The 26,307-nt window shown below is 38.1% G+C and overlaps 1 protein-coding gene across 3 annotated transcripts in view; it reads right to left on the reverse strand.

The window, feature by feature from the left end:
* The window catches only part of zfhx3b (zinc finger homeobox 3b), a 308,186-nt gene that overhangs the window by 195,184 nt on the left and 86,695 nt on the right, over positions 1-26,307 (reverse strand). The window contains exons 1-2 of one of the 3 annotated variants that reach the window (XM_017303940.1): positions 24,822-24,839; positions 6,982-7,016 (exon numbers count right to left, since the gene is read on the reverse strand). The gene's annotated coding sequence lies outside the window, so the exon portion shown is untranslated. Of the gene's footprint in view, positions 1-6,981; positions 7,017-24,249; positions 24,518-24,821; positions 24,840-26,307 lie in introns of those variants that run through there. The other 2 variants (XM_008405336.2, XM_017303941.1) reach the window with 2 other exon arrangements.

Genomic DNA, 26,307 nt, shown 5'->3' on the forward strand with positions numbered 1-26,307 from the left:
CCATGATGCAACAGTTCTGTCTCGGCTTTAATTGCGAGCCTGTGTTTCAAAATATGTCACGGCGTGTCAAAGCAGATAATATGGTAATGCCGTCTTTTGTGAGAGCTCACGTGCGTGTTTGTCTTCATTGCGCTTGCAGTCCATGCTCTCCTACCCTCATCTGTATTCAGTGCAGGTGGGCTGCAACGCAGACCCGCAGCTCAGTAACTAATGGAGGGGCTGATGGGGGCCTGATGATGACCACAGGGCCATTTGTACACATACACGCAGAGTGCACATATACAAACACAAACACTATATCCAGCCGCAGCTGCTCCCATCACGCAGCTAGTGGCCAAGCAAGTTAATTACATTGACCATTTAATACTGGCATTTTTTTTTTTCCTTTGGAGCATGGGGGATGCAATTTGATCAATTTTATCATCTTTCTGAGTAAGTGAGTAACAATTGCAGTCCAAGGCATCACCCTTTTCCTATGTTGATTACCCTGCTCCTATTTCTAAGGTTTCTGGTTTTTCTTTAATTGCCTCTACTGCAAACTTTTGAAGCGAACCTATAACTCGATTGCCAGGACGTGTGAGGGAATTAGAAAATTAATGTTACTCTGGGGTCACTGCATTAGAGAGGCACACATACATTCGCACCATGTTTTTTCAACATGTTAGAGGGCTAACACAAAAAAAAGTTCTTTACATTTTTTCTTTACCCCATTTTGGTAGGGAAAAAATAGATACAAATAAATTTGAAATCACTCCTGAAAAACATGTGTAAAATGGCTTAAAATAAATTTTGATTTTATTGGAGAAGCACAGTCTTGCTCAACATTTCATGTAAAGTAATTGCAGTTTTTAAGACAATTACCGGTGGCAGAACTGCTGGCACCCTGGCTGTCAATAACAGTTATTCTTCTCCAATAACACTTCCCACAGCTGGAGAACACAGAGTGATATTTAACAATTTATTTCACAATATCTCTAGATCCTCCCGAATCTTGGGTCTTCTCTTAAATGTTCTTCTCTTAAACTCACCTCATAGCTGAACAGAGGTGGGTTGTAACTAGTTTCATTTATCCAGTAACATTTACTTAAGTAGCATTTTAGAAAAAAAAAGTACTTCTAGTAGTAATTTTACTCTGCCATGCATTTTACTTCTACTTGAATAATATTATTAGGAAGTTACACTACTCTTAACTGCATAAAAATTCTAACTACCCACCTTGAGTTACTTAACTGAACAATAAAAAAAAACATGTTTTAATCAAAACTGCAGGTTCACAGTTTATTTTGTTTTATTTTCCATCTGTTGTGTCTTTTTGGAGATAAAATAAAGAGTATAAATTGTAAGTGGATTGTTTTACTACCATATGCTTGCTTTACGCATTGATTCCAAAAGTTTTGTGTTGTGGAAAAGTGAGGTTTGAAAATGTTGTTTTCTTCTAGTCGAATGTGTAATTTTGTAATATTGTTATTTTTTTACTGTAATATTGTGATTTTTTTTATTACTTCTTTTTATCTATGTTTGAGCTAATTTATATAGAAGTAGTGCTATTCTTGCTTGAGTACAATTTCTGGCATCTCTAGCAGGTTATCTATAGGATTCAGGTCTGGGTTCTGAGAGATACTTGCTTTCCTTGTCTAGTGAACCATTTTGTGTTGATTTGCCCACAAATTCTGGATCATAATTTTGCCGAGATATCCTTGACAAAGCTATGTTTACTATAATGAGAAAGCCAAGATTTTTTTTAATTTAAAATCTGGCATACAGAAGAACATGATTTCCAATACCTATGGAGGAGAAATAGGCCCGCAGCATCACAGATCTCTCACCATACTTTGCAGTAGACATTATTTTTGAAAAGTTCAGCCTTTGTTTCATCTGTCAAAAAAACAAAGCCACATTTCCAGTTATAGCTCTGGGATTAAAGTATAATTTAAACAGTTCCTTGGGAATTTAGAAGAGTCAATGAGATAAAATAAGAAATTAGTGTATTTTGTTTCATCTATGCCATGCTGGGGTTTTTTTTTTGTTGTTTTGTTTTTCCTGGACCTTCACCCACAGGAGACAAAGGCATCCATCATTTTAGAGGCAGACGTGAACATAGGCAACAACTCTGACCAGCTCTATATCCAGTTCGACTCTAAAAAAAATACAAAAAGCCTTTTTGGTGTGGATTTCATGTGAACCATTACGTTCAGGGCAACAACCAAACAATGACCTCCTGCAGTGGAACAAAGCAACCTCAAAATGTACAAAAGCTGCTCATGGACGGCTTGACGGGCCCGAAAGTTTCACCCGATCTCTAAACTCTACAGATTCCAGTCTTCAATCATCAATCATCAGCCAAACACGCCAAAGTCGGACAAATGCACAGAGAGCTCATGTTAAACCCCTCGGACAAAAACAAATCCTACCTGATAGACATCATCAGTGATCACTTATTTAAAAACACACTTGGAAAAAAAAATGCAGACACAACATTACAGAAAATTCAAGAATCTCAGCATTGCATTTCTTAATTTGCTATCCTTCTTTTAAGCACACAGACAATACAACATCTGTGCATCTCCTCTAGGCAACTTCTGTTAAAAAAAAAATCTGTTTTCTTTTTTTCTCTCTCTCTCCTCTACTCTTTCTTCTCTCTGCTGAGTTTGGGCCAAAGAGCTGACAGCCAGTGACCTAGGAGTCTCCAGGGTTCCCGGGGAGAAAGGTAATGGGCCCAACCCCGGAACGCACTCTCACTCTTTTCACCCACGGCTGCCGGCAGCTTTGATCCAGTAGCCCCCACTTCGGTCTCCTGACGCCTGGTAAGGAAATTCATAGGAACAACTGGAAGAGGCCTGTGTTTATTCAGCCCCTTTAATGAGGAGGGAGACGGATTATCGGGGGCCTAAATCTCCCCCCAAAAAAACACAGGGAAAGAAAACTGCTGCTGATTCCAGATGTTGCTCCAACAGCAGTCACTCCAAAAGAATCCAGGAGAGCACGAGAGAGAGGGAGAGAAGAAAAAAAAGAGAGCAAGGGATGGTTTTATTACGCAAGATGGGGAGACTAGTGGTCAGCAGGAGAATCTCTCCATGTTTTCTCTGTCTGGCCAGATGTAGGAGCTGCCAAAGCGTCTCTTTGTGAACCCAGAGGAGCCACCCAGGGGCTGCAGCGAGAGCTCTGAGAAAGAGTATGCAGTTATTCTTTTCTTTTTTTTATAATGTTAAAAGCAGCATGTTTAATAGCAAAGGTAACCAGAGCTTGTAGGCATACGTTTTACTTTAAGCAATTTGTGCTGTGTTAAAGAGAAAAAGAAGCCATTTCCTGAGCCTGCCACATGACTCCTAATGTGTTATTTTTTCAATTTTAGCACAGAGCTTCTTTGTAATCATTACTAATGCAGCAAAGCAAGTGACGTAGGAGCTGACGTATGAAGCCTCTCTGCCCCAAGAATGGAAACAGAAGCCTGATCCACTTATTAAGCAGCACAAACACTGCAGGTTGTGGAAAGACAAAGGTGCCTCATTCAGTATTGGTGACTCCATTTTACCTAAACACACTAAGAAGAGCTGCACTGCACATCAGGCTCTTGACCCTTTGCAACGGGGTCTGACGAGATCAATAGGTCTCTCTATTGTCAAATCATTTAGGAGCGGATTATAGGTCAGACACTGGTCAAAGATCCTCACACAGACAGACCAAAAGGTCAGGCTGACTGAATATTTACATGCGATTTCCAAAAATCAGGTCTGCATTGTGGGAACACCTGTAGTGAATAAAAACAGTAGCTGTTCTGCAGGCTGGTTTGTGATCATTTTCTCTTCCAGGTCAGTTTTCATGCTAAAACATTTACTCCAACAAGGAGACCACTGTCATCACTGTCTGGTGACCTCCAGCAAGGTCAAGACCATGGACAGTGACAGACTCGCAGACAAACACACACACTCAGTGGAGAGAAGAATGCGTGTGTGTGTGTGTGTGTGTGTGTGTGTGTGCGTGTGTGTGTGTGTGTGTGTGTGTGTGTGGGTGCGTGTGCGTGTGTGTGTGTGTGTGCGGGTGTGTGTGTGCGTGGAAAGGTGGGTGTGAGGGGAAAGGCTTGTTATAGGTCAAGTTCACAGATCACTAAATGTAAGATTTAGAGAGTATTTCTTGATTTGTCATTTATTTTAAATCTCGATGTGGTCTTACAAAAAAAATTTGCAGTACATATCTACTGATCAGAGAGCCTCGTCATCAGTCTAACCTCGTACTGGTGTGAATTTAGAAGTCCTAGTTTTGTGTAAGATTGTAAAGGGAATGCCCAGTTTGACTAACATAATAATTTTATCTATTTTTAAATGTAAATTCAAAATTCCCAATTCTAAATTCAATTTGGATTTTATTTATTTTTATTTTATTTATTTAACTTCAAACTTCTTATTGCACAAGCTTATGATTTTTCAATCCTGTCCGGTATAAAACAATGCAATAGAATAAAGTTTAAATAAATAATTAACTTGGTTCATGTTTAGATTTTCTGACACAACAATGGATGTTATTTATTACAATTTTTACTTTTTAAGTTACTCAAATATTTTATTCAGATTGTCTCTAGACATTGTCTAAATTAGAACAAGAAACACAATATTTTCCTACAGAATAATCAAAACAAAAGACTAAATATTTTTTTCAAATGACAAAAAGTTTCTGTTTCCACAATTTAGAGTAAAATAAATATCTTTGCTTCTGATTAACCTGTTTTTGTAATATTGTATTGTTTTCAGCTGTTTGGAAGGGGTTAATCTCATCAACTGTGTTTTTATTTCCACCGACTGGCAGATCAGACAAATATTAGGCATGTTTTGTCAGATACAAACATAATATTTAGGATCACACATTTTGTACACAGTTGGCAGCAATAATGACAACATTCAGAAACATCTGTTACATTCTTTCAAGTTTTTTTTTTGGCATCAACTAATTTTTCTATTATAGAAATTCTGTTTATTTCTCCTAACTGACCTTATGACATCTGCATTTTTTTTCCCATTACATGTAGGACACCTCCACTCAGATGGTAATTACTGCAAGACAAAATGAGAATCTCCAACATTGACAGGACGTCCTGTAAACTACTGCCACCACAGGGTACAGAAGGTATGGCACATAAAAAAAAAAAAAGTGCTGCTTAATATCTGTTCACCTAATCATGTGAATGTTTTCTTATGCACAACTTTTAACCATAGAACACTTTTCATAACTGACATGTGACTCCTCTTTCTTTCTTTTTTTGCATTGAATTTAAAAACAATTGCTTTGGGAGTCACTTTTTTTTTTTTTTTTAATAGAGCATCACATTATTTCATACTGTGTTGCCATTCGTCTTGTCAGCAGATAAAAACAAAATTTCAACAGTACTACCCATTTAGATGTAATTAACGTACTATTTTGCTGGAGAACTGAAACAGAAAATGACTGTGGCTACCATTACCGGACAGAGCCAGTTCATATCTTTATGAAGTCCAGAGCAGATTTGTGGCATCCATTTCCAAACAAATCCCTTTATTCCAGACTTGGTAGTGTAAGAGATGATGAGAAAATTATTGTATTGCTCATCAACAACTATGGCAAAAAATATATATAAATAAAAAATACTCAGCTACTTGTTGACATACAAACAGTTGTGTGCCTGAAATATGACCCGGTGTGCACATACACGCAGTAGAAAGTAAGATATTAAAAGTAATTTATGGTAACTGTTGAAATAATATTGGATTTTCTCAGTATGTAAAAAATGTAATTAGTGAAATTGTTGTTTACTGATGATCTCAACATTTGTTTAAGCCTTGAGCCTGTTGTTTTACATTGTACATGTTTTATTGTTTCACTTTTAGATGTATATTAAAGGTGTTAGGTGTTTTCAAAGAGGAGGAGTTTCTGGCATATTCCATGTTGTAAGTAAGCAAGGTAGACAGCATTATGTAAGGTTTTACAAATGCTGCTTCCACTGTGACTCATTTTGAATCAGTATATGAAACTGTGTCAAGCAGATTTATTTACAATATAATTATTCAGATGTTAAGTTCTGAATCTTGTGAAACAGTCCCAGGTAGGTTATTTTTTAAGTCATTATTATTTCTGCTCTTCCACATTGAAGCTATTTATGCATCAGTGTTGCACAGAGACTACATATCTGATGTTTTCCAGCAGGTCCCTACAGGTTTTGCACACTTTTCCTGTCTACCACATGTACCTATATGTGAAAGTTTTCTTGGAAATTTTCCCTTGACTTTCACATCTCCTCTAATTTTAATGACATTTCAGAGAGTGGAAATTGCATGGTGGAAGAGCTTCAATGTCTTTATATAGCCTTTCTCTATTTTGTAGGCATTAAACCGTATATTAATTTTTAGATGTGGACTGAATTGATTAAAGGAGCTCATGCTTACCGTCGGCTACCACAAGGTGCAAAGGTTTGACAAAACTGAATGAATGAATAATCAGCTGGTCTATTAAATGGGGTAGCATGCCAAGGTTAGCATGCCAAAGGTCAACCTTATAAGACACCAGAAGAGTGGACTATGGTCCATGTTGTTGTTTTTTTGTTTTTTCAAATGTTGTTTCTTTAAAACCCCAAATAATTTATAAATTTAATCTATTATGGTTTTGTTGGCTTTTGACCTGTGATGAATTTTAATTATTGTCTAAGATTTTATTAAATGGTGTACTTTAAATACTTAGACCTGGCTAAACAGTCAAAATTTGAGGAGGAAACCTCCATAGTAAATGAGAAGATTTTACTGGTTCAATGTAATTGGTATTTACATTATAATAATATTCAATTGATATTTTTGATGTATTTATTCTCTGAAGCATCGCTCATACTTCACATTCCAAATCATTATTGCTTCATTCAAATCAAAGGATCTTGTTTCTCAAGATCCTGTTTAAACATTCTAATTTTCCACAGAGAAAAAGATTTCAAGTAATAAAAAAAGAATGTGTAAAAGAATCACTTACCCACTCTGAAACAGGGCAAAGGTGTCTTCATGGTCCTGTAAAATACAAGACATGTTTTTTTTTTACTGTTCACAGTCTTCAGCAGTTCACAAAATAACCTACTGAAAGAAAAGATCTCAGATAATACTGAAGTAAACCATTGTTCTTGTTTTTCCTTTTATTTTATTACAATTACAATTCGCAACCTTTTGCCAACATCCTTCTGCCTCAGGGCTGTGCTAAGCTTCAACAAGATCTTATAAATAAATGGATAAAACCTGAATAATTTGGAAAATCACAGGCAGCCATTATATTGGTATTTTGCACTTATTTCTGCCTTCAGGTTCTGTATTCTTTTTTATAAAGTTATTACAACCTGAGGTTGATAAAAGGACAATCTACAAACACATTATGCAAAAAAATACATAAAAGCTATGTTAAAAAATACAATCTTTGTCAGAGAAAATCTAAATGTAAATCAAAAACTACTCGTCTTTCATACACCGACGGCATTTTCATTATTTAGACCACTTTATTACAGCACTTTAGACAGTCCAATGCACTGTCCCTTACTTGTTTAAAATGTACTTCTCCCACTCGAATGATCACCCGCAAACGTCTCACGAGAATACAAAGTGATCTGCACACTAACAGACTGTACATAGTGAAATTGCAACATGCAGTGGCATCCTTTTCCGTTTCCAATGAATGTTATTGCAAAAATGACACTCATGCAGTCATAAACTAATGGCATTTTTAAAACATTAAACAACATACATATTGTTTAATTCAATTTGTATATTGAGTTGGAGCCAGGTGTATACATACGTTGCATAAAAAAACACATAGCCCTTTTTTTGTTATCTATTAAATGAGACAAAATATTTCTGCCTTAGGAAAACTTAATTATATTTGCTCATTAATAATGAGAGAACAGAGAATTTTCAGATCTAATATCCAAGGACAGAAGTTGACATAACCTCAGATATTACTGTACTTTTAAACAATGTGAAAAAGCTTATATGATGGTTGATGTCATGGCTTTGTAAGCCTGTGACAGGTTAATTCCACATTCTAGCTGCTTTTGGAACTGGAAAATTCCGACTTTCCCATCAGAAAAATCAACTGGAATGCCCTCCCAAGTCAGATTTCCCACTGGGAAACTGGGAGTAACTCCGACTACCCACAACTTTGCATTTCAATATGGCCGCTCCTGGCATCAACAAGATATGGTGAAAATGTGTATTTTAGAATACAAGAAGTGCTCCTAAAATCAATGTTACCTAGTGCCTGCAACTATAACTTTAACAAATTAATAGTGGTATTTGCTTATAGAAAGTAAAGCCTAAAATTATGTTTGAAAACAATGTTTTTGAGCATCGCTGTGTTGAAATTCCAACTTCTTAACCAGAATGCCATTACCTCAGGTCTGACATCAGATCCATTCCTGAGCTCTCACTTGTGAGGTAACTGGAAGGCAGCTTAACTCACATGGAGAAACACTTATGGTTGTATTTTAACACACTCCTTATTTATGGGAAAATCAAAATAAATCTGCCATTGGAACATTGGATTTCCATTTCCAGATGGTTGAAGGTGCGCAGTTCGTCTGTATAAACAAATATGTGCAAGTATAAACATCATAGAAATGTCCAGCCTTCATACAGGCCAAGAAGGAGAAGAGTTCTGTGTCCCAGAAATGAATACGCTTTGGCACAAAAAGTGTAAATCAACCCCCCGAAAAAAGAGTAAAAAGCATCATTTATCACAGAGAAGTATACCCAAAATATCTGATCAAAGTCATACACTTTAAACAGTAAAGAAGTCTATAAAAAATTTTGAAAGTGGACAAACTAATACAAATATTTCTCAAATATTGTGTCCTTAATTAACCTGGCATTTGACATAGAGGAAATTTGAATAATCGTAACTGTCCATAACAGTAAATGGACAGTTAATGTCGGGCGTTGAGAAACGATGTGTTTGTGTCTATCGACATTGTATATTTAAACATTTAGTTTCAACTGTCATGACCAACGTAATCTTATCAAACCGGACCGCTTGTTGGTGCTTGACCACAAAAATCTGATTAAACGTTAACATTTGAAACGTCATGTTTAATTAACTCATCCAGAAGGAATTTCAGTTGACTCATTGAAAGAGACTTCCACTTGGACATGCCTAACATTTTATGAAATATGTGGCTTGATAAATGTACGAGCATACATGCAAAACTTTTATAAAGGAGTAATGAGGCCACCATTCATGCAACTCGTCTTGGTGATGCTACAGGCATTAACCTGCCTTTAAAAATATCTTACTCTACTTCCTGTTGTCAGGTAAGCTCTATTCATATTCTTGTAATCAGTCCTAGGTTTAGCTAACAAGGTCAGGGATCTCAAAAAGTTGTAATTCCTGATTTAACGGGAAAGGAATTTAAGATTTACAAGTTATTTTTATTCAACTTAGAAGTGTACTGCTAAGAAGAATTAAGACATGCGTCTCTTAAAAGATAAAACGAGTACTAATTTAAGAAAAATATTTAACTGTTATTAAGTTGGTTTAACTCTGTAACAGTTAAAACATATTTGCAATGTTCAGTAGTAAATTATTTCAATGTTATAAATAATACAACTTTTCCTTACCTCCCTGTGCAGGATAATGAGACAATGCCAATCAATCTGTAACCCCACTCCTTAACAAGGTAAAGGCATCCATTCCCCTGACTTCAGGTCAGTAAGTAAGCTTGCTATTTTGGATGGCTGCTGCTGATTGTGTATGTACTTTAATAAGCAGTCTGCAGGTCGGGCAGATTTATAGGCCCATAGTGGGGTGGAGGGATCAGACTCCCCTGGCCTCCAGTTTCCCTCTGTGCCATTACGCCAGAGTGAGATATAGTAGGATATTGATCCCAATGCCACTTCATTTCGCTATAACTATTACACAATACTCTCCCAGGCTGCACGTGTCCCCTGATTTATGCTGCTTTGCTATTTACATTACCAGTAAGTGTTTTTCTATACCGTGTGAGGAGGGTCGTTCGGCCACAAGAATGGACACGAGAACATTCGCATTCTGCACCATGCCCGTCTTCCTTTTGCTCTCCGTGATGCATTTTCACCGTAGTGAGGGTCTCTTAACACAGCGCTGCCTCCTGAGTGAGTAATGGATGATGCAGAAATAAATATTTGAAGAATGTTTCCCAAGCCAAGCCCTCATTACTGCACCACAATTGACCTTGAGGCAATGTTATTTTCTACATTATGTCTTATTTAAAATACCTGCCTCATCACATCCCCTCATTAGAATGCTGTTATAGTTGAAAATGTATTCTAAAACATTTCATATTATTCATTTGCTCTCAGTGGTAGACAGTATATACGGACAAATAAAAACAAAAAAAAAAATATTAAAGCGCATGTGTCGAGATAAAGAATCATGATCTGCGATATTATGCGGTTGTATCACATTTATAGTGCATTTCCCATTACACGGAGTGAAGCCCTTAAAGCTAAACCGGCAAAAAAAAATAAAAAATTCCAGTGGAAACACATTCTAGCACTTGCCTTGCCCTGATACAAATTTAATTAAGTGCTTCAATTCTGCAGATTATATCAAATGAAAGAAACTGTTGTCATAATTAGAACAATTAGGATAAGCAGCCTGTGGCCCCTGCACGCCATCACCAGCTGCACACTCCAGATCTGGGTCTTTGCCAAAGTACCTTCCCTTGCAGTGCCAAGCTGGTGCTGCTGTGTTTGTTTACACACAGAGCACAGCTGTGTCAGTAGGCATGAATAGGAACGAAGGCTGAGAGAAAGACCCTGTGTTGAGCTGACATTCCCACATGGAGCCCCCACAGGTGGCACTGTGCCTCAGATGCTGCTACTGCAGCATCATGCCTCTGGGAGAAAAGGGAAAAAAATTATAAAACAAACAAACAAAAGGATTAATGACCCTTAATTGCTTTGGAGCTGTTTAAAATCAGATGAGTGCCACATAAGCTGGAGTATGTAAATCAAATCCCTCCCCCTCCTTGTCCCTCCTCCCGGTCGGGCCCCCTCGGCTCTCTCCCTCTGGCACAATCAAGCCTTTTTCTCACAAGAGGGCAGGGCAGCTGAGCGGGCTCGCTGCCAAGTGAGGGGAGCTGGCAAGCGTGGCAATGTAGAGACACTTGTTGCCACAATGCTCGCCTGTTACGCCGGCGCATGGCAGAAATTAGGTGGCTGAGGAGTGTGTGGGGGGGGGTGGAACAGATGGGCACACTATAGCCTCCACATGCTTCTGTGACAAACGGCAGAAAGGACACGTGCTCCGCTCTCAACCCTCAAAGCTGGCAGAGACCGTATGCATGTCCCATTCATTAAGAGGCCCATTCATATGCAACATTAAGTGTGATTGTACACAAATGCCCCATCAGTAAGGAAAGGGGGGGTGTGGTTGTTTGCACAGTTTGAATGTGTGCTTATGTATCTTTGAATGAGGCCATTTGCATGGTGAGTGATCAAAAGGCCCCGTGGATTAAATAGTCGGGTAAAAGGAATATTTTAACAGATTAATTCCAATGTGAATGCATTTTATTCTTTATATTACAATCGTTTGGGCTGCCACGGATGCACATCTTTTAGTCTACCGAATAATTGTGAGATAATGAGAAACAGGCTGAATGGGGAAAATATTTTGGAAGCATTTTTGCTAATTATTAAAACAGAAAATTTAATGTTGAGTTTGTACCTTGTTACGAAGTCAGACGTTGGAAGTCTGTGACCAAGAGAGGAGTGAATGATGTTCTTGTTCTCCCCCCGCTTCTCTCGTGTCCCACTGCTTCCACCGTGGCCATTACCATCAAGCCTTAATGCGTTTCCAGTACCTGCATACTCCACTGCTGCATGGAGTTTCGGGTGATTTAAAGACAACAACAAACCTGTCCCATTTTCCAAGTGACATTATTGATATACTGTCACTTCAAATTGCAGGTAACAGCTAATGGTTATTTTATGATGCATGTGTCAGATCTGATTTGTATTTTTTTTTCCCTCCTCAGACAAACTGGACTAGTTGATTTAATTTGAGCTTAATGATTGACCCAAGATCACTGTCGCAGTTTTATTACAGTAAGTCCTTAATCCTGGAGAGATGTTAGCAAGTATTGACCTTTCACAAACATGGCCTGTGAGGAATAACAGCAAAGTATACATTTAATTATACTATCAGTCATTATCTGACTGTTATCAAAGCGGCATAAAGTACCTTACAAAAAATATTTATACTCAAAATGTTCACATTTTGTTAATTTTACAAACATTTTATTTTACGTCATGAACCAAGTTTTTTTTTGTTGTTCTTTTTTTTTTTAATCAGGTAGGTGTGGATGCAAATGTATTTGCGCCTCCCTTTACCCTCTCCAGACAATATATTCATTGTAGTTATGGTTGCAAATGTTTTAGGTGTGTATATATTAACTTTGCATAGCAAAAAACTGATTTTTTTATTTTCTTATTCTCAGTAGAATCGCTGTTGCTCGTTCAGATTGGACGAATAGGGTTCAAGAACATTTCTTTTTTGGGGAGGTGAGGGGGGGGTTAAGGTTTGGTACATATTTTAAATAGGCTTTAGATCTAGACTTTTTTAACAATAGCAATGCTTTCATCTAAGTTGTCCATTGCAGATATGACTGTGTGTTTGGGGATGCTTTTCTGTTGGAAGATAAACTTTTGACCAGGTCATGGGTGTATTTAGCTGGATCCATCTCCCCATGCACTCTGACCAGCTTACCTGTCACCTCCACTGTGATGAGGTGTTCTCTAATGTTCTCTAAAAAAAAAAAAAAAAAACAAAAAAAAAACCTCTGAGGTCCTGATTTTACAAATGATATTGCTCCTACTTAAGTACAGTATTTGTTTACCCTATATCCAGCTCTAGTTACTTCACTGAGAGAAAAACTAACATGAATCATCTCAAAAACAGTTTGCGACAAAGGACATACAGAATAGAAGGACATTAAATTAAAAACATATGTTCTAAGGCAAGCCTGCATGCTGTCGTATTAGTATTTTTATTCCAGTATCCCCATAAAACGGTCCTTTCCTTCACTTTACTGTTTTACTGTTTAGCCATGCTGGTGTTTTCCCAATGTAACCCTGCATGCCCTCTTGTCCTGGATTACCCCCCACACTGGCATGAACAAAGACTCCATCAGGGCGTGTTTATGTGTTGGCCCTTGCATTGTGTGAAGAGGAAACATGTCTCCCACTTACGACCAGATCTTAGAGAACCCCAATTTGTTAGGCATTAATCAGAGCACCTGCTCGGAGAGCAACCTGTGTCAGAGGCTTACTTTGTGTACCCAGCGGTTTCCTGGTTGCCGGCCTCTTTGTTTCCCCACTTCAGTCATCAGTGTCATTTGAAATCAATTTAACAATTGTGCCCGAGACTGATTTGAGTATGCAAATTCTTGCATGGGGAGAAAAAGAGTAAGCATTAAGAAGACCAGAGTAGGGCACAAAAAAAGGCCAAGCTGAGAGGACCTGCTGTGCATTACTCTGACATTAAAAAGCAATAAGCCATCAAGTGTTGTTCTGCAAGCAACAGAACACACACACACAAAAAGATTTGAACTCAACACATTAACAAGCGACTGACCTGCGCAAAAACAGTGTTTGAGGAGGAAAAAGGGAAAAAAATAAATAAAAATACTACACCAAGACAAGGAAGACTAGGTCAGAGAGAGGTCAGGAATGAAAGAGGGAAGGCGGGGTGGGGGGCACAAGAAAGAGGAAACAAATGAATAAATTCATGGGCCACAACATGAAGAGAAAGATGGAGGGGAGCAGAAAAGGGGCTCTGAGTCATCAGCGGAAGATTTTTATTGCCCGGACAGTGGAGGCGCACACAAAAGCACAGGGAAGATTCAATTAAGTATCATATGCAGTGACCTTATTGCCATGGTTACAGGACGGTGAAAAATATTAATCAGGCCTGCGCTTACGACAAGGAGAAATAGGATGGTGGAAGGAGACGAACGACAGCAGCGAGGCAGACGGAGGGAGAGGGGGTAATGGCACAGCCTCCGTGTGTTTGATTTGATGTGTTTTAATGAGTGAAGTTGCAAAAGTTCATAACTGTCCCTTGCACGCTTTGAACATCTGCATGCCGACACCAAAGATGCCACTTTTGACAACAGAGTCTCTCTCTTTTGTTATAAATACATTTCAAAACGCTGCTGCTTCCATCAGCTCTCGCCCTGCTCACATTTACACAAAGACGAGTCAAACATGTGAAATGAACTCAATTCCGAACTCATTTCATACCGGGGGGGTTAACTCACTTTTCAGCTCACAAAGATTTATTTTAGCTCCCTCCCTGTTTTTCAAGTTGAATTTCATGTGCCACAATTTCTGTTGACGCTTCCTTGGCAAGGAAATAAAACAATCCCTGCACATCGACAATCCATCACACGCGCATGAATCCATTAATAACCCAACTTGCAAATGTTTGCCACATGAAAATGAAATGTTTTCATCCATCACTGTGCTTTTTTTTTTTTTCTGTGTAAGGGTACACTTACACATGATTCTAAATAAATCCTCTAAAAAAAAACTAAAAAAAAAACAACGCTGGCATACTGTTACAGATGCACGCAAAAATTACACCGATCATTTTCAATCATATTCCATTATGATGTTCCTCTCAGTCACATTTCCCTGCACGCTGCAGAAGGGGAAAGTTGAAGATTGTTCTGTTTGATGAAGCTGTAGTGTGTTTGCTCGCTGTCTGCAGGGACTGTCTTGAAAACAATCTATCTGAAACTCCCCCCACTGAGCAAAATGTTAAATAAACAAAGACGGGGATAAACAAAATCCTTCCATTTCAATGTCACTGAGAAGAAAGCCAACATTTTCACGCTGCCGCTGTGAACAGAAGGTGGCAGCCAAACGAGATCTGCGTTTAAACTTTGGATGCAAAGAAATTGGGATTTTTTTTTTCTAAAATGTTAATAAGATGTTAATTGAAAGGCGGTGCCTATCAAGCGACTAGGAATGTGGTAGCCTCTAACATGATGCAGTAAGTTTATGCTATTTATAGTCCATGAAATGACCCCTGTATGTAAAATGTGTAATATGTAAAAAAATAAAATAAAATACAAATACTGACCTCACTAACAATTCCTATGATGCTTTTTTTTTTTTGGCTTTTTGTTTTTACAATTTCACATTTTTAAGTCAAAGTCTCTGGTTACTTTAATAATCCATGCCTTTCTGTTGCCCTGTAGTATAAATATCTAATAAAGGGCCAATTTCCGTTAGTGATGTCAAAAAGGGAAAGACAACAGAACACAGCTTTTAAGTGAGTCAGACGTGTGTTGATCTTCATAAGAAAATGACTACAAGATACATACAGCCACTGGACTAAACTAACTCATTTATATAGTTAATGCAAAGATGTTTAAAATACCAGAACTCAGACAAGCAAGGTTAAAAAAGAACTCGTTTATCTTATGACACGCAGTGATCAGGTTAAACAAAAAAAAAAGGATTTTCCAAAGCTCACTGTAAGAAGTGGAATCCTAAAAGTTTGCACAGATGAATGAGGAATTGTGGGAGATGTTGCCATTTCTTTTAGTTTTACATTTGTTAATTACTTCTTTTTGTCTCCCTGGGATATTGGACCTTTCCTCACATCTAAAAATGCAACAAAACATAATTTTGGTGCTGCACAAACATTAATTGCAGACTCGCTATATAACAACGACATGGACATTCATTATATGGAAAATCCTCCAGTTTTACTCTTTTGGAGGAAAAAATGAATGCAGTGAAAAAGCCTAGACATTTTTTTGTTTTCTTTTAATGACTCCACTGAATAATTATTTTAGACAACATCAGTATTCACATTTCTGCAAAAAAAAAAAAAATTACAAAATTACATACATAACATTATGCAGTTAGGAGGCTCAAATCAGTTCTCTAGTTAGATCACAGAATTATTGCATTGATAAACTGGTCAATCTTCCACTGCAGTGACCCCGAGTTACCCTTCACAACAAAGTGTAGCTGTTTAAAAATGAACAGAATATATAATTTCTTGACCTAAGCCACAATTTAATGTGAATTCATTTTTGTATTTTGATGCTTTTTGATTTTAGGTCAAATTTATTCACTCCAAAATAATAATTTAGAATTAACATAAAAATAAGACGCTAGGATTGCAAAACAGAAAACATACCATTCCTGTCATCTCTGTTGAAAAACCTGTGGTAGGGCCAACTGTTTTTTTTTGTTGTTTTTTTTTTTATTTTTTTATTTTTTTTTTGTTTGTTTGTTTGTTTGCTTAAGGCCTACTTTCCTGCCGGAGGAAATTAAGCCAGCCTCCAGAGCTGCATCCTTAAAGTCTCAATTAAAAGTGTCTCAGACAAAGGATGAGTTTAGGTATTTTAGACCAGTTTTCTGGTTTAAGAAAAATATTTCATTTCAATTGTCAATAACATTTTTAATAAATAAAACAAAAAGACAGGGATTCAGTTTGACCCTCTGGTAACTGCACCATTTCAACTCTATATTACATCTTCAATAAACATGAATTTGATGAGTGATAATACAGAAGTATGAATACATAACATCTAAATTAGGGTTCAAATCAAAATATACAAACATTAGGCTGCACTTAGGCTTTTCTATTTACTTGAAAATATTTTATAAACAAATGTGTTAATTCCTAAGCCTGCAAAGGATTTGCAATATTCTCATGTTTGAAACTTAGTAGAAAAACAAAATATTTGAAAATTATGACATTTTCATTAAGGTATGGAGAGTGCATGTTTACAAGTTTTTAAATGTGTGCATCTTCTTCATTGTTTGTTCCATTAGAATAAAAAAAAACTTTTCATTTTACTTTGACTTTACTTCTTTCCCTAATCTAGACCAGAGCCCTAGAGTTTTCTTTCCCATCTTGGCTGCAGAGCCTACAAAGATCCTTCAGATGAGGCACAGGAGAGGGCCCAAGCAGAGAGGCTGTTAAAGCACCTGATGTGGCCATGACCACTTCCAGAAACAATTTAATTCCACAGCTTCGGCCATCTCCAGCTGATCTACTCCTCCAAGGTCATTAAATGTGCCACAGAAGGTCACATGATTAATGAGTGACAGACCCTCTGGTGCAATAACGTGTATGAATGTGCCCCATTAATTAGACAGAGGGGCCAGAGAGAATGAATGGCCAGGGACAGCTTGGCCCCCTTCACAACCCTGTATTTCCCAGGCCCCATTTTTCATTTTCATCTGAACAAACAGACACATACAACCGCTTATAATATTCCCCAAATACCTTGTATTCCCAAAACCTAAGATACGGAAAAACCTATTAAGTGAACAACTTTGTCACATTTTTTTTTTTTAACTACAGAGTTTGGAGCACAACATGAAATTTAAAGTCATCTTCTTCTAAAGTGTCAGGTCTTTTTGCAGTGTAAAACGTTGACATGGTGCTCAGATGTGCTTCCTCATGTGGCCTCAGTTTGATCTGGGCATCAAGCATCTGACTGCTATGTCGTTACAGCCTGTTTTTCCTGGACTATGATAAGTGCTCGGCATTACTGAGGGCAATCTCTAGGAGGAAATGAAACATTCTGCCGCCACAGGCTTGGCTTTATTAGAAGACAACAAGACCAGGCTCTCAGGATATACAGATCAGGAGCTTTAATTGATGCTGACTGACTGTCGATGCACTACTATAGCTGGGAGAAACAAGAGTGTTTAACACTGCTCCATTGTAAACAGTATTCATTTCTCAGTCTAATCAACTTAATGCAATTCCAATAAGTCCATTTCTTAGAGTGGCCCTGTTGATTTGAAACCCCATAGCCTTCTGTTTTATTTTCACCAGGGCCAACAAATGTAATGGCTGCTAAGTATATTGAGCAATAATATACAAATGCTCTACATCCAGTGCATGCATTTCAATTTTACCTTGAGGTCATAGCGTTATGGATAAACCCCAGTGGAGTCATTAATCATAAATACATTTATTATATGTAATAACAACCAGTGGAATAGACTACACAAAAGCTTTGAGATGAGGACTTATATGTGGTCAAGAAACACTGACTTTATAAACAAACCAGTCTCACCAGTTTGCCCACCTTACTAGAGCTGCTGCACAATCAGTCACACGGCTGCATTGAGTCTTATTTACATTTGTCACTGCCCTAGAAAGATGACAATAAACAGGGACAAGATGAAATAAAATCAGTCAGAGCAAAAACAGGAAAACAACATCATATGGAGGGAAAAATATGATGCTGAAATATGAGTGTTTGTGAAGAGATTAAGTTGTCAGAAGATTCTAGGTCACGATACATTCATCTGTGTTCATGATGGTAAAATAATTAGCAATTGGGCTGATGATAAAGACCATGTTTAAAAGGCACCAGTGACACTTTTATGCTAACCAAACAACAACAAAAAAATTTATAAAAATAAAACTTCCTGCATCTCATCAAGCACTTAGAAAACCCCTTGACCCTGCTGAATAAAGCTTCTCCCTCGAGATTTGACACCCATCTCTCAGCACAGATCAGATGGCAGCAATGAACGTTGTTTGCCCTCTGATATATTTTTAATATTCAGATCATATCAAATATGTCCTTTTTCAATAATAGATCTATCCATCTACTGGCAACATAACATGCTGAGCTTTGGAGTGGGATTTTATGCTCCAATCAGTGCTGCATCTTTACATTTTTTTGGAATAAGAAGGGGGACCCGTCTGATTTGTAAACGTGATGCACTATGACAAGGGATTTGGCACTTCCTTAAAAACTGCAATATATTATGAACCATATTATGTAGGTTCATAATATTTTAAGAGCTTCCTTACATTTTTGTTGGACAGAAATCAGAGTTTAAAGAATTTTTGCCTTCATATTTTATTCAAATAAAAATGTGTCTTTTTGTTTTCGGAAAACTAATGGGTTAAAGCACTATGGTTGAGTGGCTCATGGATGAATGTCATATGTGAACTCCAATATTTTGGAAAAGAAAATAGTCTATTGTTTCCAATGTATTCTAAAATGGCCTTTTTCTTTGTTCATTTGGTGCAACACAAACATTTCAGAGAACAACAAATGGAATATTTTTCATTCCCATCTTTAGACCAGCAGCATCTCCTGTGGTGGCACAGCTCTAAAGTGCAAGAGGTTCCCACCTTCCACAGCTGTGAAGATCCAGGGGGGCATGATGGAAACAGAAGACAATATGGAAAAACGGAGCGAGGAACGAGGAAGGAAGACATGCTGGGAGAAGGGAAATCTTCCATGAGCAGAAGCAGAGTGTTTAGAGGGCGTTTCACGTTAATGGTGGACAGGCCAATTGAAATGGCTCTAGCGTTGCATGATTTGAAGGTCAGGAGACAGCAGATTATATTCCAGTGGTGGCGGAGGAGGATTGGAGGAGTAAAATGGTGGCTGCCCACCACCGCGCCTTCTCTTCCACTCCTGACTTATTGCAGAGTAGTCAAGATGGAATCAACGTAGCTCCAAACTCCTCTATCGTTACTCTTACCAACAGCACAAGATGAAAAACGAACTGTGCCTGTAGATTATCAGGAGCTATTCCATTCAAAACTTCTGTTGGTGAAACACCTGCCTCAGGTGGTAGGCATTAGTTACCTACCTATCTTATTATCTTACAAAAATGGATAATAGGATATGCAGCAGAAAATGTCAAGAGTAAAGAAACAAAATTTGTCATACACAAGAGTTACACTTCAAGAAAAAAATTACAATTAAAACTAGTAGTTTTTATTGTTCTGCTAGTGCTACTTTTGTTACTACAGCTTCAACTACTAGTGCGAATGACCATCACCATGATCGTAAATACATTTAGCCAGTTTTAAAAATATACTACCTTTATTTTAGCGGAAAATAAAGGTACAAAAATGTAAGACACAATGTAAGATAGTAATCAAAAATAATTTTTACTCTAAAACATTACAAAGTCTTTATCAGACTTTTCACGCTGTATTTCTGACATTCTGGCCAAATCCAGCATGGAGTTTATGGACATTTTAGTTCGACTTGAAAATCTGCCTCACAATCACTTTCTCGAAGTTTGCATTTAATCACCGCACCGCCTTCCCTGAATATATTTCATAAAGAGAACAGATGCCTATAATTGAGAAAAACGTATTTACTGAATAAGTAATATTACTTGTAATATTACAAATCATGTTAAAAGAAAAAAAACCTCATGAAAATTTTAGTTTTTTTAGCTCTATTGCACACTTTGTCTCACAAAGTACAGGTAAAATCAAAAGCATTTTTAAAGAAAGTAATTTTTGAGTAAAAAATATAAAGGAAGAAAGAAAAACAAATATTAATTCTGCCTTTCCTAGTAGGACTAAAATAATAGTCAAATATTAGCACAATGTTCTTTTAATATTGAGGCTCAGAGAAGTGAGAGGACATGAAAGAGTGCATTGAACTGTTTTCGCATCTATTCTACTTTCCCTGAATGGAAAGTAGTATAAACAACAAAAAAGCCAAAGTATAACAGGATATTTGTTTTATCAATAGCAAAAATGCTAACATATCTTCTGGCACATTTTTAGACATTGTAGCCTTTCAAACACATACGACTTTGAAAAAGAGTCATGATAGTGAGAACAACCATACAGACGACCGTGTGGTGTTTTAATTTGTGGGATTCTTTATGCAGATAACTAATATGCAACAATTGAAAAAATAATGTCATAGCTTTACCTCAAACATAACGCCGGACACCTAGCATGGTGTAAAGATGTGTCCAGGCTACACATCTTTATTTTTTATGCATTTCAAAAGAAGCATCAAAAATTGACTATCATAAGATTGTGGGTCATCTTTTTGTATTGATGACTTCTTAAGAAAGAAAAAAAGAGCTGTTTTAGAAACACACATAAATAATTTTATAGAAAACTATTTTAAAGTGAATAAGACCTAAAATCCTTAAAGTTAATAGGCAAACAATTGTGTGGGAAAGGGACTGAAACTAACTCTTTCCCAGAGACCCACATCATCCACTTCTAGTGGAAAACGAATAAATGCAATAATAACATTACATTATTTAGCTGGAACTCTATAAAACAGCATCCTGTCATAAAAATGAAAAGTAAATTTGATAAAAATTGTGCATTGCTTTGTTTGAGTACAATAATAATAATTTAAAAGTTTGTATAAGATAAAAAGTCTTAGTATGGGACATGATGAATATCCACAGCAAGGGGTGGTGCTTCACAGCGAACTGGTGCTTGTAAAACTTAAAAGAAGATAACAGGCAACCAGGGTAGGCCAGTCAATCCAGTGCATGTCTGAATGGATGACCATGCTAAGCTCTTAAAGCAGGCATTAATCCAGGATTTTAGAAGTAAAGCTAAGTTTGGCACCTTATCATGACAAGGCCCAGACCCTAGGCTGAGCTCAATCACTATGCAGAAGCCCAGACAGCCTGAATCACGAACTGTAATGATTGGCTGGTTAATAATGTACATCATACTCTGTCTTTGTGGAACTTTTCAGTGTTTTAAGTTTCTTTCGGTTCATGTAAATTTTTTTTTCAGCAAAGATTAATTTAAATTTCAATTAGCTATTTATTTTCTGCCAGCTCCTCACTCCCTCAGATGTTTTTTTTTTTTTGCTCAACAAGACAAACAGATGTTTCATTTTTTTAATGCGCGTTGGATTCTGTTAACATAAGACACGCTCTGAGTTTTGTCTCTGACTGAGCCCGAGTGACCCCCTTGGCCGATTTCAATGCCAGCACAAACATCATTTCTCCAGATATATAAAAGGCCAGAGCAGAGCTGACACATAACCAAGCAATCTCTGCTGCTCTGCTCAACTCCATAACCACACAGACCACCTCGGATCAGCAATGAAGACGAAAATATCAAGAGCTGATGGCTCCTGACCGTGCATGTGCAAAACTGGCATGTTTAAGCAAATCAAACAAAACACCCATCCACCAAAAACAACAGCAGTGAGCGCAACGCCACGTGACTCCATGTGCATGTACCCACTTGCAGAAAGACATGCACACGCCAATCTTAAGTCGCAGCCATAGGGCTTGGACTAAGGCTTAGAGGAAGAGCACAAGCTTAGAGGAGTGTGTGCGCTTGTTGGAAGAGCGGGGTTATTAGGGGCATTGGACTGACTTATAAATGCTCCAGCACAAAAGACCTGATTTATCATCCGACATCTGAAAAGAATACCAGAGAGGCCGTGCAGAAAAGAAAGGAAATGAAATGACAGTGGTATTAAAAATAAAGGAGAGGGAGGGGGGGGGGGGTCAAACTAGCACTGCTGTGGGCAGCTGTTTTGCTCATAATTTCCACAAACAAACAAGCACCAGTATGTGAAAGAATACTCACTGCATATCAGTTTTAATTAATGTCTCCGCATTTATTCTGCTAGATGCATGGCTAACACACATGTCAAAAATAGTCTTAGAGAAACGCCTGCCACTTCCTGTGTGGAATTTATAGGCGAGTTTAGAATTTGGGTCACCACTGTGTGACAGATTTTATTTTTATTTACATCATTACAGTGCTGCAAAAAAAAAAAGAGAAACACTGACATCTATTAAACATGACTGATTTTTAATCAAATCTGCTGTAACTGAAGTGAAAAAATGCAGTAGAACACTTTTTATCTCTCGTCTCAGTTGGTGGGTAAGTCTAGTCTTTTGAATCGGGATTTTGTAGGAAATATTTACAAAGTTTAATTTCAATATTTAAAACAAGAAATTTAATACCTAAACTTATTTTCACCCGTATGAAGACAAGTAAAATCTAATAAAGTTTGCAATGTGACATTTGAAATGTTAGTTCTTAAAATATAAAAATAAAAATAATTAAAATGAATTAAATTTAAATGTATTCTGCAGGTTGTTGTGGATTAGAGATTTGATTAAACCGTCTTTTAAAGAAACATTGTGAGTATTTGTTGTTCACACACTGACGAGACGAAATAAACCTTGTTAGCATCCAGCACACAACATACCCAAGAAGATATTAGTACGGTCAGCTTTTTAAGAGGACATATATAATTCCACATACATCACATCTCTACTTCAGAAATTTACAACAGGACAAATCCAACACCTATTAAGACTGGAGGAGTGGCTGTGCATGGTGTGTGTGTGTGTGTGTCTGTGAATGTAAGCGAGAGAGCCAGTGAGTTAGGGAGCAAGAGACTCCAAATAATTTCAGCCCTGGAATAAATCACTGTCGCCACAGAAAAAGGCCGACAGCTGTGATGGATGGCTGAAATTTTTGTGTTGATGTCTTTAGTATTGCTGACAATTTGGTAGTCCGGGCTTTTTCACTTTTCCTGTGCCTGTGTGTGTGGTTGAACACATCTGTACATTGACATTTTTTCCTTCCTGCTTAAAAATATGCTTTTTGAAAAAAAAAAACTGCTATTGCTATTAATGCAATGTTAATTAGAATTTTAACTCTATGACAAAATGTTTAAGATGTGAGAAGTGTGATAATGAAACATTTAAAATTAATCGAGAAAGAAAAAAACTTTCTGAATTATATTATGAACAAAATTTTCCATACAGTAGCTGTGGACACCATCTTGTGTGTGGACGCGCGCCATGGTCACATGGTCTTTCTGTATATGTGCACGCAGGCTGTGATTGGATAACGCGTCACCGCATGACATACTGACTGTTCGCTGTGTTTCGAGCTTCACGCCGTCTGTCTGTCTTCTTTACGTCACACACACAAACTGGAGATGAAAAGTCCTCTTTTTCCACCCCATCATGACCCATTTGATTCTGTGGAGTATCGTCTCGTTCACCCCTAGACTTCACAATCTCTGCACTTCCACATGTATACTCACGCCTGCCTTAGCTGTTTCCATAAATTCAGAAAATTTCAAAAAAGAAAGCAAAGTACACAGACTGCAGGTGCACACCGTGTACAGTAAAACTAAATCTAGACAACATACAGAGTTATGCAAACAAAAAAATATACACTCCACATTCTTACATATACACATACTAAATAAAAAGTTAGGCCACTCTCTATACTTGCCCCCCCACCTCCACTCTGTCTGTTCTCACCTGGCAGGATCAAATAACCACACTTCCCACAAACTTACAATCAATACTTTTTCCAGCAAATCAGAACAGTCACAGGCTCAGTCCCAGCTCCACACTAACTCCACTGAAAGTGGGGAAGACTTAAAGGAAGAATCCACAGAGCAGAAATAACTAAATAAAATCAATTAAAATAAAAAATACTGACCTTTCTGTTTTTTCCCTTTTATCTCTGATGTCCAATCCCCTCTTTATCTTCTGCTGGTTCTTGTCCTCTCTCTCTCTCTCTCTCTCTCTACCCCTCTCTCTCTACCCCTCTAGTCTGAGTAAGTCATGCGGGAGCTTCTTCCTGCTCCTGCTCAGTCCTACGCCACTGTATTAGTCTGATTTCACACTCTGCAGCCTTGCCTCCCGTCCTGAAGGGGACGGTGAATGTGCTGCTTATTTAGAAGCCGGCACACACTACCTGGGCTTGTAGGCAACTGTTTAAAGCACGAGGCAACATCCAGGGTGCATAATACCCACCACCTCCTCCACCACACACACACACTCAGATGCATCTTCTCTCTCCCTCTTGCTCAAACACATACACACACACGCACACGCACACCCACACACACACACACACACACACACACACACACACACACACACACACACACACACACTTGCTGGCTGCCTGACAAGATAGGCAACACACACTAGAGCAAGGTGAAACACACATACACACACACGCACGCACGCACACACATGCAGGCAGTCTGTCAAAGGTCTCTCTACCTTGGCTGGGATAGCAGGCAGTGTGAGAGCACACACACAGGCACACTGAGATGGGCTGGCCGCTCCGTTCTGTCTCCTTCTCTCTAAGTGTTTAGAAGACAATTTCAACAAGGGATTGCTCCCAATCTACTAGGGTGATCCACATGGATGAGTTATAATATGCTTGCCACTCTCTCCCTCTCTCTTACCCCCCCGCCCCCCCTTCACCTCTTTTTTCCCGGTTCCCTCTCTCTCATCATTCTCTCCCTCTCTGACTCTTTCACTCTCGTGCTCGTTGTTTTAGCCTATTATCGAGCCGTCAACGATTTCAGTTCAGGAGGAAAGCTTTCCCTTCTTGGATTCTATATTTTTCCTCTTTGCGGATGTGTGCGAGATGGGCCGAAGACTGACTCCACCTGAATGCATATTAGTAGAAGGCATTATTTATTAAAAACCTGCATTCATTCGTTTTTTTTTTTTTTGTTTTTCCCCCCCCTCCCTGATATTCCTGTGGACACGCAGGGGGGAAGGGAGCAGCAGTGACGACTACATGAGGGTTGTATTTGTGATATGTGTACTTAGGGGAGGTGGGCAGTTGGGGGTAGGGATGAGGGGGTCAGGATGAGGGAGAGGCGGGACGTGCAGGGAGGTGAAAAGAATACATAAGAAATGATTTTAATTTATTTATTTATTCAGTGCCTGGGATTGCCTTATCATCCAAGGTGCTGCCTAATGACATCACTGCTGGCTCCAAGCAATCCCAAATCGCGCTGCCATATTTTGTGCAAAATGAATCCACTCCACACACACACACACACACACACACACACACACACACACACAAAAAAAAACAGACAGAACTGAATCTCCAAAATTTTACATCTAGGCCTCCTGCAGTTGAATAAAAACATGAGCTTATAATACATCTGTGTGTACTGAAGAGAATAACTAAAAACACTAAAAAGACAGAATAACAGTCTGTGTTTTTAACATCGACTTCCTTTTGTTGATGATTTGTATTTAGTGATTTAGAAAATAAAAATAAAAATAAAAAATTTTTAAATAACGGCTGTGATCTTTTATTTAACCTACTTTTTACAAAAAATATGAATGGACAAATGCGTATTAGCATAATCTTTAGCCTTGGACAGTGAAGAAGGGAGCTCTCACAGGCTTAAAGTGCCTGCGTAAGCTCAACTTGCCCCGCTGGTCAACAGACTGCTGCAGTGTGGCCCCGTGGGATTAAACGTCCAGGCAGAAGTCATGACTGCAGAGTGGACCCTCAAGACTCTGTCAGCACCATCAGCACTGCCCCTTCTCTGCAGCGGGAGCAGCAGACTAACACAACGGAAACACAACTATCCAGAAACATAACTGATATGTTTCTGGATAGAAATACACGTGTCACAAACGGGAGAGTTAAAAATCCCAAAAGATGAAACAAAGGCAGATTTACTGAGTGAACACAACTTATATGCAAATATTACTCACTAATGGCCATACAGGT

Source organism: Poecilia reticulata, linkage group LG3, assembly GCF_000633615.1.
Source record: "Poecilia reticulata strain Guanapo linkage group LG3, Guppy_female_1.0+MT, whole genome shotgun sequence".
Taxonomy (NCBI): domain Eukaryota; kingdom Metazoa; phylum Chordata; class Actinopteri; order Cyprinodontiformes; family Poeciliidae; genus Poecilia; species Poecilia reticulata.